Source organism: Nicotiana sylvestris, chromosome 10 (genome assembly GCF_000393655.2).
Source record: "Nicotiana sylvestris chromosome 10, ASM39365v2, whole genome shotgun sequence".
NCBI lineage: Eukaryota > Viridiplantae > Streptophyta > Magnoliopsida > Solanales > Solanaceae > Nicotiana > Nicotiana sylvestris.
Window position 1 is genome coordinate 162494647 of NC_091066.1, and position 9817 is coordinate 162504463.

Genomic DNA, 9817 nt, shown 5'->3' on the forward strand with positions numbered 1-9817 from the left:
TGCCTGTGAAGGTTTTTACCTATAAGACTCTCTCATTTTGTTCTTTTCTTCTTATTTCCTCTGATTCTGCAAATGAAAAGGCATTAATCATGGTAAAAACTTCATGTACTCTTGGCATGTCTAAACTCATCACTCTGAAAGATTATCTGGGAGATCTTTTTTGGTCTGTAATATGGCTTTTGGACATGGTTAGAAAGAAAGGATATCATAAAGGCTCAAAATAACAAAGACAGCGGGGTTAATTTATTTACAACTTTTGAAATCCATTCTAACAATCTTGCCCCAATTTCTGCAACAAGGGAATTTGATTCCTTTTTTTTCATTTGCTTTGTGAGATGGAATTTCTAAGAAAGACTGCCCCACTCTCGACTTCGTGGGATTATAAAATATTTTATTTGGTATGACCGAACCGTAAGGTTGCCTGCATATCTTGTGGTGACAAGAATCAGGTCAAACGTAGTTCATAAAGATACATTCTTGTTACTATTTTCCTTTTTCTTTTTTTCTTTTTTCTTTTTTGTTCTTTTCCCTTTTTTTATCTCTATTTTTTCTCTTCTTCTTTTTTTGAATTTTCCTTTTGGAATGAACCTTTTAAAATAAACCTATGGGGACATAAACTTTTTTTTTCGTATGACTCTAACTTGATTCCAAAAGAGAGCAGGTCAAAGAAATCAGTACAGGCTCAAAAGGGTATCAAATGGTATAAGTGTTTGGGTAGCTGAAAGAGGGCCTCCCAATCCCTGAAAATGCCAAGTACAACACATGCAACTTGAAATGACAATTGAAGATCATGCACAATATTTCTTTTGCGGCTTCGGCATTGATATCACTAATATGCCTTCCACTTTCTTTAGCGCCTTGTCAAGTACAGAACCCTCGTTGGGTGATTCCCTTTTCACAATGGATATCCTCCGTCAATTCGAAGAAAACTTTCTTGACTTTATCTTGTAACTTGAGATGCACTTGAACTCAAAGTTGCTTTCTTCAATTCGTCCGGGATGCACTATCCTTTAACGAATTCTTGTCACCCTATTAACTTCCCAAATTATCTGCCCCAGATTCACATGGTTCGGGATTTAAATGATCTCAAAATATCCAAATATGTACTTATTTCCCTCAAGTGTCCCTATCATCTTCAAAATTGCTCCATTGCTTCTTGACTAAACTAACTTTTAAGATCAAGCCTAGAATTATGCGTGCATTTCATGTCACTAGAACCAGCATGAAAAGAACTATAAAAGGAGAAGAGAACTAAACAAAAATGACTAGAAATAACAGAAAACGGAAAATTGCATTAGACAGACGGTGAAAGGGTTTTAACAACAAAACAAGCAAAATAAGCTGGGATTACAACCCTCGAACAAAACTAGCTAACAATAAATGACTTACTACAACTAAAGGAACTAGGCAAAATAAAAGGATAGAAGGGTTTGAGTCACAAGAAAATATCCGGATTACAACCCTGAAATAACCCGAACAACAGAAATGACAACAAAATAAACCACCAAGACTCCTTCCCGGCTAGCCAAGAAAGAAGCGTATTTCCAATTACCAACCTCGGCATCTTAGCCACTGAGTTTCACATTAATATTACCAAGACCATTACCAATTTCAATGTCATTAACCTCAGTCGGCAAGTTCCCAAGAGGATTTGCATACTCCCTATCACTGTCCTTGATCATAATTATCCCTTCTTGAATCATTCTTTCTATTTCCCTTTTCAAAACACGACAATCTTCAATGCTATGACCTTGGACATTAGAGCGGTACAAGTACCATATATATCAAAACCTTTTGCATATGGGTCCGGAGTATAGCCGAGGAGCGGCTCAATCAGGCCAGAATGTTTTAACTTTCCAAACAGGCTTGTATAGGATTCTCCGATTGGTGTGAAACTATTTCTTTGCCTTTGTTTCCCTCCATGCCCTAGTTTTCTAGAGTTTTTGGATGCTCGGAAATGTTGTGAAGGCAAAAGTGCATTACGCGGTGCTGGCGCTCACCATGAGGAATGACCCGGTGGTTGGACAGATGGTCGGACTTTGTTCGGAGGATAATACTTGGGTGGATTATATGGAGCTCGGGGAGGTTCATGGGGTCGGTATTGAGGCTGAAAGCATTTAGTAAGAATGCCCACTGGATCCTGTCATTGGCGGCGCTCAGCAACATCTTTTCTATCAATGGGAGGACTGTCCCTAGCAACTTGTGCATTCTATCTGAACCAAAATTCCCTAAAACTTACTTTGGGTTTTTTTCCATCTGAGATAGGGAGGAGCGGTCTGGGACAATGTCTATATTATAGTAAAAGTTTCGCACAAAATCTTGAGTCATGTCATCCCATGTATACCACTTACCGACATCATAACGATTATGCCATTCCAAAGCTGCCCCAGTTTGGCTTTCACTTAAATACGCCATCAGCAACTCATCTTTCCCACCAACACTTATCATTTTCACTGCAATAACCCCTCAGATGGGCTACTGGATCTCCACGCCCATCATACAAATTAAACGTTGGCATCTTAAACCCTTTCAGCTTTCTGGATATCTCATCTTGCTCCAGTGTCTTAGCAGGCTTTGCAGTCTCACCGGAATGCTCAAATGAGGAGCGTAAGAGTATGGACCCGAGACCTTGAAAATTGGTTTTGGAGCATAGTGTTGGGCATCGGGAATTTTGAACACAGTCTTGCTAGAGGATCGAGGAAAGGTAGCAGGTGGATGAGCTATAAAAACATGAGTGGTCAAAGGAGCGGGATATGAGGTGGTTCTGGGGGTGGAGTGTGAAAAGGTTGTGAGGAGATATTCTGGACTTGTGACAATGGCAGAATGGTGACAAGGCTTTCAGTGTAGTTAGTGGGGACTAATGGTAGAGGATGCCCACTAATCCAGGCTTGGTATATTTCGGCCATCTATCCTTTTAACCTTAAGACCTCTTCTTTCAACTCAGATTCTGATTCACCAATTCCCTCAGACGAATCAATAACCCCTGTGTCCAAGTCTTTGCTAGTCATGGCTACCTTGCTCTTTGACCTTATTTTGTATGGATGAGTTGCTTAAAAATCACAAACCAACCACCTTTGTTCTCAATGAAGATAACAAAAGGAACAAAATGGGGATATCCTGTTAGCATTAGAGCATTTAACAGCTAAAAATATCACATTGCATGCAATGCACCTAGCAACAATTAACGGTTCTAGAATGACTTCTAGGGTCAAAAGGTCACTTGGCATCATCCCAGTTTTGTTCATTTCAATCTTTTCTTTTCTTTTCTTTTCTAGCACTTCTTGGCTTGCTCATTTTCCTTCCTTTTTTCTTTATGATTATTGCTCTTTTATTTCCTCTCATTTCTCACGTCCCACGACTTCACCCTCTTTTTTTTCTTTTCTCTTTTTTTTCTTTTTTCTTTTTTTGTATTTTTTCCTTTTTCTTTTCTTTTAAATAAAAAAAAATGATTCGATCGAACCCTATGTAGGTTGCTTACGTATCATGACGCCGCATGAATCAGATCTTTGCGTAGTTCGGGAAATCGAGAATAAAGTAAACAAACTAACGTTCTCATTTTCTTTTTCTTTTTTTCTTTTTACCTTAATTACTACTCTAATAAAAGAAGCAAATCCCTTTTTTTTAAATTTTCTAGACTTAATGTTCTATAACTCATTCTAAACTCAAGCTTAACGAGCATATTTTTTCGTTTTGAAATAAATACTCTATGGGAAATTATTAAGGAAAAAATCCTACAAGAGAAAAAATATTTTTTGATTCTTTTTTTTAGGAAGGAAATCTAAACAATAAACCAAAGAAAAATATTTTGAATTTTCATTTGATATCCCTGAAGAAAGATTTCGAAACGAGAAATGAACAATATAAAAAATATTTTTGGATTTCAGTTTTTGATTACCTAAGGAAGAAACTCTAAAGATCAACAAAAGATAAAGTATGTTCTTTTTTTTTCTTCTATGTACAAAATCCTAGAGTTCTAGTAAAATAAAAAGATTTTTTTTTCATTTTTCATTAATTTCCCAAAGAAGAACCTCAAAAGAAAATCTTTTTGGATTTTTTGGAATTAGAATCTTAAAAAAAAACTTTTAAAAAGGTACTAAAAGAAAATTCTTTTTTTTTTTTTGAATTTTAGCCTTAATATACTAAGGAAATATAAAAGCATTTTTTTCTATTTTGAGCTCTAAATATTAACTTCCTAAAGGAAAACCACCTTAACTGAATTTTTTTTAATTTTTTTTTAATTTCTAGAATTAGTATTCTAAAGAAAACTTCTAACGGAAAAATGCAAAATCTCTTTTTTTTTGGATTTTATTTATAATACATTTTCAAATACATAAAAAGAAGTACAATAACAAGAGACTCGACATTACTGTACAAAGCTAGAAGTTAAAAGACAACATAAAAAAGAATAACAAACTCAAAGCATAAACAAGAAAAGAAAATCTCCTTTTAATCCACTCCTGAATGAGCGATCCTGACTAGATGATCCTGGTCTCTATCATGCTCAAACTCCGATAAGTAAATCCACACCTATATGAGAAGATTAAGATCAAATAAAGTTAAAGACCTAAAATGCTATGTGAGACAATAACCCTTCATGTTAGACACATGCAAGACATGATTATGACTATTTTTCTAAAATTAACCTATGTGGCTAAAAGTGGCCAAAAATGCAAGATTTGGCTAAGATCCCGCGAAGCCAAGAACCTAAGACTTACTAGAAAGATCGAACCCTATGTGGATTGCCTACGTATCACGCCCCGAAAGACGAGAATCAGATATGCGTAGTTCGGACAGATTAGATACTGTCGAGAAATAATAAAAAACAACTAATTAAGAGAAAACATATTTTTGTCTTCTTTCTTTTTTTTGAAAAATAAAGGGAAAATGCAAAATCTTTTGGATTTTTTTTCCATGTTCATTTTTTTGTTTTTTCCTTAAAAAAATGTAAAAGAAAAACATAATTAGGCTCTACTTACTTCATTTCACACTTCACTCTCTTTTTTTTCTCATTTTTTTTCTTTTTTCATTTGCCCTCGACTATCATTGGTCCGCCAAATGACCATTTTACCGTTGAAGAAATGCAACATGTAGCACATAGGATGCATCAAGATGGTCTGTTATTTTGGGTACACCTGTCCTAGACGGACTCAACCCCTGTGTTGAGTCCCCAAAGCCAAATGCATGTGATGCAAACAAGCGTTCCTACTAGGGATCCGGCATGAGGCTATGTTATACTATGTTTAAAAACCTTCATTTATTTGTTCTAGACCTGGCTTATCCGAGCTGACAGCTCGAGCCGGGGGGGGGAGCGTACCGAAAATACAGAAGCTTCACCGGCTTTGCAACTTATCCGAACCTCGTTCTAAAATTGGGATATGACTCTAACAAAAAAGAAGTCACACGAAATGCACACTTCCGAGATGATTTAGAAGACTCAGAGAGATGAGAGTTTCGCAACAATTTATATACAGTCCAAACAATATTAAAGCGGTAAAAAGAGACAATTAGCACATTAAGCTCAAACATATAAGAATCAGATAATAAATAAAGTCAATTATAACAGATAATCTAAGCTCGAATTCTGAACCCTGAACCAAAGGTTCTGGGTTCTTGTCCCCAGCAGAGTTGCCAGAGTTGTCACACTTCCTTTTTACCATCTCTGAAAGGGGTATAAGAGAGTTTTTCCAATTTAAGTGACAATCGAAGCGGGGTTATTTTATTAAAATCAGAGTCGCCAATTGGGATAATTTATGGTGTCTCAAGTCACCGGTTTTAAATCCCGAATCGAGGAAAGATTGATTCTATTTTACAGTTCGCGAACACAGATATCCGGATAAGGAATTCTGTTAACCCGGGAGAAGGTGTTAGGCATTCACGGGTTCCGTGGTTTTAGCACGGTCGTTTAACTATTATTATTGGCCTAATTATCTGATTTTAAAACACTTTTAAACCTATGTGCATTTGTAATTTTAAAATCTCTTTGTGTTTATTTAAGGAATTATTTCAAGGTTATTTAAAACACATCGTAAACCACGCTACATGAAATGCACCCACGATTCACGACACGTCCTATTTAACCTTGTTGGAAATTAGAATCGGATCACATGAAATGTACACCCGAATTTTAGTAATTACAAATCACAACTACATTATGGGAACCATACCCGTAGCCATGATGATTATCATTTACGAGCCTAAAGCAAACTATGATATTGTTAATGAATTATTTTCGTAAGATGCTTGATTCATAGAGGTCATTTACTGACTTTAGCTAAATGAGGAAATGAGAGAATGTAAAAGCACATAATCTAAAAAAAGTAAACATTTCTAATATTCTGTAAACAACACAAATCCACATCTGATTGACTACATAGGGTCTAAATCGAAAAGCACTAGAAAAATGGAAAGACTAGTTATATAATCACTTTCCATTCACAAGATGAGATAGGCATTTGATGATTAACGATAAAATAAACTTACTTATACTGCCTCTTTGAACTTTAACTTTTCCTCATCCAAAAATTTGATTTTTAATAACTTGAACAAGCAGATACAGACAGGACCATGGACCAGCCCTCAGATGGAGTATCGACTCGCCGGCGAACTAAATTTGATCGGAAAACCAAAATAGTCACAAGATCTTGGACCGCGAACCACGGATTTAACCTCAAGCTCCGAAAGAGCTTCAATGGAGTTCTCCAGCTATAATATTTGATGTTCCTTACTCCAACTATGTTTTGAGCTTGAGTCAACTCCCAAATGTTGATTCTCAGAAGATTACCAAACATATATTGTCCGCAACGTGAAAATTACAAAACCCTTATGTAGATCAGTGTTTAGAGCAGATGCTGTTGTGGTTGGGATCGAGTGAAGAAGCAGGGGTCGTCGGTTTTGGATCGATGGCCAGCTGATGGATCCAAGTATCCAAAAATGGCTGCTGCTTCGTGATTCTTGTAAAAAAGAACGTTGATGCTGATTCAGATGAGGGGGGGGGGGGGGTCTGTGTGTTGAAAACGATGAACTTCTTTCCTAAGGTCTAGGGTCTCTTATTTTTGTGTATTTCAGCTGATAGATCTTAGGCATTTTAGGTTGGCTTCTTTTTATAAGTTTAGTGTTTTAGGGTTATATTTAGGTTAATGGGTATGAGTTTAGGAATTATGGGCTTGGGAATTATGATTAGACCTAAAAATGGATGTTTGACCCCAAATTTTATTCTTTCACCGTAAACAAGACTCAAAATACGACCTTATTTTCCAATTAATCCTATTTAAGTAAAATAGCTATTAAAATAAGACTGACCGTTAAAACAAAACTATTTTTGGTATTTTTCAAGATTAAAAATGACTACAAAATATTAATGAAACTATTTTTTTGTAATTTTTATTTTCTTGTAATAAAATAAAGTAAAAAAGTCAAAATTTGTTGAAATAACTATATAAGGCCTAAATTAAATATTTACATGCTAAAATATAAAAAAAAAACTTGGGGAGGGTCAAAAATCACATGTCTACATGTGTTGATGGAAAAGGAAGGAGGTTAGTTTAGGAACACATACCTATGATTTGGGATTGAATTTGCTCTTCAAAAATCGCCTAAGGTCTGATTTTAGGGAAGGAGATATGAAAATATGGCTTATTCCCGTATTTGGTTATGTTTTTAATTCACTGGACAGGTCTTCTTCGCGTTCGCGAGAAGCCTGTCGTGTTCGCGAAGGGTTAACCCCCTGACCTTCGCATTCGCGAGATCTACGTCGCGTTCCCATAGGGTAAAATCCCTTCCCTCTGTTCCTGGCCAAATGGCCTTCGCGTTCGCGATAGCCAGGTCGCGTTGACGAAGGGTAACACCCCCAATGCTTCGCGTTCGCATCCTGAGCCTCGCGTTCGCGTAGAGGAAAAATTCCCTCAGACTGACTTACTCTTCGCGTTCGCGAGAGTTCCTTCGCGAATGCGAAGAACAATACACCAGCACACCAGAAGCAGCAAAACAGCAGAAAATCATAAGTCCAAAACACCCCGAAACCTATCCGAAACTCACCCGAGCCCTCGGGGATCCAAACCAAACAGGCATACTAACTCAAAAACATTATATGAACTTACTCGTGCGATCAAATCGCCAAATTAACATCTCAAACTACGAGTTTAGCATCAAAATCAAAGAAAATCTCCATAACTCTCAAGTTTAAATTTTAACAACCGAGGGTCCGATTCACGTCATATCAAGTCCGTTTCTTATCAAATTTTACAAGCTTAACCTAAATACCATATAAGACATGTATCGGGCTCCGGAACCAAAATACGGGCCCAATATCATTAATTTCAAATACATTTAAATTTCCAAAAACTCTTAAAATTTCAGTTAAACAATTTTCTTCAAAAATTCATTTCTCGGGCTTGGGACCTCGGAATTCGATTTCGGGCATACGCCCAAGTCCCATATTTTTCTTTGGACCCTTTGAGACCGTTAAATCACAGGTCCGGGTCCGTTTACCTAAAATGTTGACCAAAGTCAACTTAAATTCAATTTTAAAGGCCAAATTAGCATTTTTATCAAATTTCCACATAAAAGCGTTCCGAATATACGTACGGACCATGCAAGAAAATCGAGGTAAGATAAAAGAAGGTTTTTAAGACCTTGAAATACAGAATTGACCCGAAAATTAAGTGATGACCTTTTGGGTCATCACACTAACGTTATTTTCCTAATTGCTTATTAGTTTCCAGCAATCCTTCAAAAGATGAAATTACCCACTTGAAGTGATTATGTGGTGTAGTTTATTTCTATTTCTATTTGTGAACATCTGATTGATAATTGTTTACTAATTTCCAGCAAAAACAAATTATTACCAATATATTACATCTTATATAATCATCTGAGAAACAAAATATGATGTTCCTCCTGAAACTGCTGTAAATTCTAACAATATGCATATATTCTGCCAAAAAAAGTTACAATATTTGTTGATAATTGTTTAATCTCTATAACTACTGCAAATTCTAAAGATATGCACATTTTGCCTAAAAACTTTACAATGTTTATTGACAATTGCTTATTAATTTCTAGCACTAACAATTTATACCAATCTAATACATCCTAATAATTAATATAATTTTCTAGGGTGATCGTATACGTGCCTCAATTAGGAAGTATGTTATTAAGTTCTTTAGGAATAAGATACATGAACTCGGGTTATATCACATCACTTACTTTGTTGTCGGACCAGGAGAAATAGGATTTCGGCAACCTTATAGAATGAACTTGTGGATCAAATTCAACCTTACTTGAATGCATCTATAGTTGATCCTTTGATTGTTGTTCTTCAACTTATGGAAGCTCAAAAATTTTGAGGTTTTCCAATAGTTACATTTATATTTGAAAAATATTTTCAAAATAATTTATAGTTTTTAATTTGTACTTTTTTTAATTTTATTCATAGGTAATTACTTAGTGCGTAGTTGTTGGTATGCTTCAAAAATATGGATAAATCCTGCTTTTTCGCAATTTATCGAGTTTAAATCTAATTTTGCAAGGGTATATTTCTTATTTATATGTACAAAAAATATAATATTATTATTTAAAACTTAAAGTTTTTGACTTATGCAAATTAGATGCAGCACTCCAATCAAACTATGAGCGGCTTACTTAGACAAGTTCTTAGTAAAGTTACTCTATTAGAGATGAGTTAGCCAAATGAATTGTATTGTTAAAACTATTGGGGAGTCAGTTTAGTGCACGCAAGTGAGTTAAATATAGCTTTAAAAATTTACTTACCTTTTGTTTTATGTTTTGTATTTACTACCCTATTTTGTGTTAAATAGGA

General features: G+C 35.5%; 1 long non-coding RNA gene across 1 annotated transcript; it reads right to left on the minus strand.

The window, feature by feature from the left end:
- Positions 1-4274: 4274 nt before the first annotated feature.
- On the minus strand, positions 4275-7070 carry LOC138880405 (uncharacterized). The gene is made up of 2 exons (XR_011403043.1): positions 6481-7070; positions 4275-4527 (listed from the first exon to the last, which is right to left on the minus strand). It is a non-coding gene; the product is annotated as an uncharacterized lncRNA (long non-coding RNA).
- Between the last annotated feature and the right edge of the window lie 2747 nt (positions 7071-9817).